Raw genomic sequence first — 6,000 nt, forward strand, 5'->3', positions numbered from 1 at the left:
TTAAATATCCAATGATTATAAAAATTCGTCAAGTATTTAACAGCTTTACTGTGTATTAGGTATCAAATGTGTCTCATCATTGAATATTTGAGTATATAACTGTAATGGATGTGTTAAATTTAAAGCACACGACAAGAAATTATTCTGAGTGAAGACTGTCAACTTTAACTTTTTGGTAGATGCCTAACCTAAGTTACAGAGAAATAATTTTAATTACAAACAGATTTAAAAAAAAACACACATTTTTGTTAAGTAAATTCATATTCATCGCTCCATTGAAAACTAAGAATAATAAAAAATATATTGGATTATGGGTATTATTTATTTTTATTTATACAAAATGTATTATAATATAATATGACCAAATTATGATCACATATTATCTTTGTAATAAATAAAAATGAACACAATAAGAATATTAATTAATAACAATGAAAGCTCGGGTCAAACCTAGCCTACTGGCAATAAAGATCTAGCAATAAAGTTCTCAACCTTCTTTTTCAGGGGTTTCAAATAGGCAATTTACAATACTTTCCGTAAATATACGGTCCGGATAAATACGTTCCGGGCAAATACGGTTTATTAGTTTTTTTTAATTCCGGAGGTATACGTTCCGGCCAAATACGGTTTTTAACTTTTGGATTCCGGCAATATACGTTCCGGAATTATACAGTCCGGATAAATACGTTCCGGGAAAATACGGTTTAGTATTTTTTTTAATTCCGGAGGTATACGTTCCGGCCAAATACGGTTTTTCACTTTTGGATTCCGGCGATATACGTTCCGGATTTATACGGTCCGGAATTTATACGTTCCGCCCATTTATTTTCCGGATTAATACGGCCTCCCTGCCCTTTCACGTTTAGAATAAATGACTTAGCTGGTGCATCTGCACATATTACTTTGATAAAACATTGATAACTTGTATTATTAACCAGTAAACCACTGTTCACCAGTTCCTTAGCTTCATCGACAAAATATTCTAAAAATTCACTTGACTTTTCAGGTTTTTTAGAATAGCTGTGGTAAATACCAATAATAAATACTTCATTAAACCCTATAACTGAACCCAATATAGGCCAAAGTTGACTCCCTGAAGATTTACTAATTGGGAGACCATCAACACCAATCATTAGTTCAATTTTATTGCTTTGAATTTGAGCGTTCTTATTCAAAAAATTAATTAATCCCTTTTTCAACCCATAATGCCAATATTGACCAAAGTATATTCCTAATTTCAGTACTTCTAGTAGTATTTAATAAAGTTCTTGGGTCTGTAGGTAAGGGGGGCCGTAAAATCTCGGAACGTATTTGCATGGACCGTATAAATACGGAACAAAAAAGTATAGTCCCGGACCGTAGAAATGCGGAATAAAATATTGTTCAAACCGTATTATGCCGGACCGTATAATCGCGGAATTTCAAAATATGTGGACTGTATTGTCACGGACCGTAGAAATCTGGAAAGTATACCCCCGGACCGTATTCTCTCGGAAAATAAAATACGTACACCGTATAGTCGTGGACCGTAGAAATGCGGAATAAAATATTTTTCGAACCGTATTATTCCGGACCGTATAATCGCGGAATCCTAATTTTAAATGATACTAACGCCATCAAGCGGTGTAATTTATTACTACAATCATATAATATGGTTTAAACATTCCTAAGGGGTTTTAAATGGGCAATTTAAAATGTGGATTATTATTTATTATTATTATTTATTATTTATTATTTGGTCTCTGACCTCTGTAAGCTACTAAACTACTAAAGATACTAATTTAAAACTATTCAAACATTAGAATTATGGTCATGTTTAATAAAAAAAAAAAATAGGTTTATAGTTTATATCGTGATGACGGCGACGTAGCATATTAATTATATCGTATAGCTGGTACCTAATGTTTAAATTCCAAAAAACTAAAAAATCAATTTGATATGAAAGCTAATAATTATAAATTACATTAAATACAGGAACTTATTGCTTAAAGGTCTGGTCTCTAATCAAAGATGTTACTAATCCTTCTTCTTGTGACTATAAACATATTAATGCTATTATGAATTTAACTTATTCTTTAGCAATGTTGGAAATAATATTTCATATTTTTATTTTATGGTTACAGTAATGTACAGTAGTCTAATATGCATGATAAATGTCATTTTAGTGACTCAATCTTCTTAACACATATTACCAAGGCTGGGCATTAACGAGTTAAAAAGTTAATTATTTATTAACTTTTTAAATTAACTAGTTAGTTTGGGCTTTTCATTAACTTAACTGTTAACTTACTAAATTTCTTTTTTAATCAACGTGAAATTCAAAAGTTAATTTTTCATTTCAATAAGTAAGTTAAGTTAATTTATTTTGTTTTTTATTTTATTATATTTCACTATTTCAGTCTATTTCGTTTTCATGTCAAAAATTATTTACCGTGAATTGTTTTAAGTAAAAAATGTATATCATTCGAATCTAACTAATATGGGAATACTGTGTAAAGTATAAACACTATAGTCTATAATATAAACAAATTAACTTTTTTTTAGCTTAATAAAAAGTTAATAAAAAGCGTGTGTTAACTTTTAACTTAACTGGGTTAACCTATAGTTAAATCAACTTTTAACTTTTTGTTATTGGTGCATATTAACTTAACTGAGTTAAAAAAAATCATTTACTTCCCAGCCTTGCATATTACTTTAAATTAAATAGAAGAAAATATCATAAACATAAAAGAAAATTCCTCTTTTTTTGATGGTAAATAGAATACATGCAAAACTATAACGATACCTTTAAATATTTTTTTAATAATAAGGCATCTGGAATAATTCTTACACAATTTTAAAAAATCCGTTATCATTCCTTCATATAAATCAGGCTTCTGAAAATATTACTGATTATAGACCTACCTCTCTCAGTCTCTCACGCTGTCTATTTCAAAAATGTCTTAAAAATAGATAAGTAAATTTCTTAAATTATCATAATTTTTTTCTCTAAATAGTCAGTGTAGGTTCAGGAAAGGTAAATCTAATTAATGGGGATCTACTACAGACTTCGAATTTCATTCATTCAAGTCTGGATAAAGGAAATAAGGTAATAGGCATGTTCCTTGATTTGAAAAGAGCATTTGATTCTGTCTCTATCGACGTCCGCGAGATTGCGACCGAGAACCGGTCTGGCCGCTGTCGGCGGCGGTGGTGGCGGCAGCTTTTGCAAGACCGTCGTCGTCGTAACAACGTGTCCCTAATAAAATTGTCGTCCACGTATTGTGTCTTGTCACGTCAGTGCAATATATATATTAGTAAATGTAGGTAATCCGTTAAATTTGATGACATAAAATGTAATCATAAATATAATAGGTACTAGGAGTAAGGAAAAAGCTTGTACTAAATCTGTTTTTTGTTCTACTACTTTTGGCAAATATTGTCCAATTATTAATGTTAGTTATACAAATCATATAATAGTTATAAGATGCATGTCATCACCTTAGATTTATATAATTACCTAGAATAATATATTATATTTAAATACTTTTTTATTAATTTTGATCATCTATATCAGGGATGGGCAACTCAATGATACTAGAGGGCCAATTTTGAATGTGCAAAAATTTAGCGGGCCAGAGAACATAGAAGGCAACAAAAAAAATCCTAATGTTAATTAGAATTAAATAAATAGTATAATATTGTTTACCTTTGATAGTTCAATACTAGATAAGAATTTATATCTACTTTTTAAGATAAACATTATATCGGTTTTAATAATATTATAAATATAATCCTAGTTAAAAAAATTTACTGCATTTTTTATGAACTTTCATTTCAGCATAAGCTTTGCTTTTGAAATGAGAAAATACCCATTATTTAATTCTATTGTATATGTATTTTGTACCTTGAAAAATTATGGTATCAATTATAGTTATTATTATTATTATTATGATTGTCATATAATATTTATGATTGGAAAACAGTATTATAACAATATTTCTAAAACGTGTATGCCACCAAATAACAGCTGTTAATGTTAGGTGCGCCATTATACCCCAGGTTACTCTATGGAAAAAACATCAACCAGAAAAAACAATTTTCGAACCAATTATGGGATGGAAAATATTATATTTATTGGAAACTTAAATTTTGGAACACTATTTTAACTGTTTCTTAGGTGGAATTATTCCATTATAGAAGTGTATACCTACTTCACTAGGTATTGTAAAAAAAAAAATTAAGAACTTGTATAGTGCAGCATAATAATAGCCAATAGGTATAATAAATTATTATGATTATTGATTATTTTTGCATATTTTTCTAATTTTTCAGATAATATAATAATAATATTTGTAGTTTTGTTTATAGAATATTAGCAACATATTTTAGATGTTTTAGGAGATTATAAACCCGGACTTTAAGTCTAATATGGATTCGTATATTGTATAGTTCTGCAGTTAACATATATTATATGCTTGCAGGGTTGGACAAATTCCTAAATTTATTGTAACTCGCTATAAAAATATATAGGTACCAACCATAATCATAAACACACTGAATATCCATTAGCCAGATTAATTGTGGAAACCAAAATGAACGAATTATACCCACTTATAAATTATTAAAGCACAAAAAGAACAACGTAACTTGTAACTTTCATGTAAAGTTATAAGACAATTTGTGACTAGTTACAAGTTACAAGTTAAATTGAAAATGAGTAACTTGTTACAATTTACAAAAGTTACCGAGTTGCACAATATAGTTACAATGTACATATATGTATTTCTATATTACTCATAATAATACGTGTTTCAGGTTAATTATTAATTTTCAAAACTATGCGGATTCCAAGTAACATGTTTTCGTTTATCCAATTTCTCATCTGTATTTGTTCCTAAGAATTAATATTCTATTTATTAATTTTCCAAACATAGACAGTTCCTAATCATATTTTTTCTATATAATATATTTCAAATAATAAGTATCATTAATATGTCATTTTAAATTTTGTCCGGCCAGAAATTAACGTTTCTAAAAAAAAATGTTATGGTATCGGTGGTGCTCCTGGAAAATTCCATTCCAAAACATCAATATAAAATTGCCTATATCAAACCCCTTAACAAATGGGTATGAATGCGGCTAAGAATAATAGTAGACTTGGTAGACCAATAGACTGCGCTTATCGCGAATCAGGATTTGTATGTGTGTATGTTTTTTCCTAGGAAATACGGTCCGGGAGAATACTTTCCAGATTTATACGGTCCGTGACAATACAGTCCGCATATTTTGAAATTCCGCGATTATACGGTCCGGAATAATACGGTTCGAAAAATATTTTATTCCGCATTTCTACGGTCCACGACTATATGGTGTACGTAATTTTTTTTCCGCCAGAATACGGTCCGGGAGTATACTTTCCAGATTTATACGGTCCGTGACAATACGGTCCGCCACTTTACATTCCGGAACTCTACAGTCCGTGCGAATACTTTCCGAGCTTATACATGCGTCCCTGGAAGGCTCGTGCCGCACACGTCGCCCGCAACTGAAATAGCTCACTTCCCGCCCTTGCCACACAATATACCTACTATTTTGTCACGCCTGCGCCGAAAGTTTGGTTTTCGATAGCGGTTGAAGCGTTGGAGAGCGACCTTTTTCTGTCCAGCGGCCGGTAAAGTGGGAATCCCTTAGTGTCGGGCAAAAAAGTGGAAATCTTCAAAAGTGCTGGGCGCGTATATCACGCGTATTCCATCTCCATGCATAACCAGACACTGAAATCTATACTACGGTTCTTACAAAACATCTGGTTACATCTTATATATATATTATAATCTTCTTGCATGACGCATAAACATTTTTATTTCATGAAATTGTTTTCGTAGAATAATCTAGTTGTTGCATATATCCCTATATAGTGCTTTACCTTTGCCGTGATTACATTTTTTTATGCGTCGCATTTGGTATAGACTAGGTAGTAGAAAACGGGTATAACGCGAGGATTTGAAACAGCGTAATAAG

The sequence above is a fragment of the Acyrthosiphon pisum genome, chromosome A3, assembly GCF_005508785.2.
Source record: "Acyrthosiphon pisum isolate AL4f chromosome A3, pea_aphid_22Mar2018_4r6ur, whole genome shotgun sequence".
NCBI lineage: Eukaryota > Metazoa > Arthropoda > Insecta > Hemiptera > Aphididae > Acyrthosiphon > Acyrthosiphon pisum.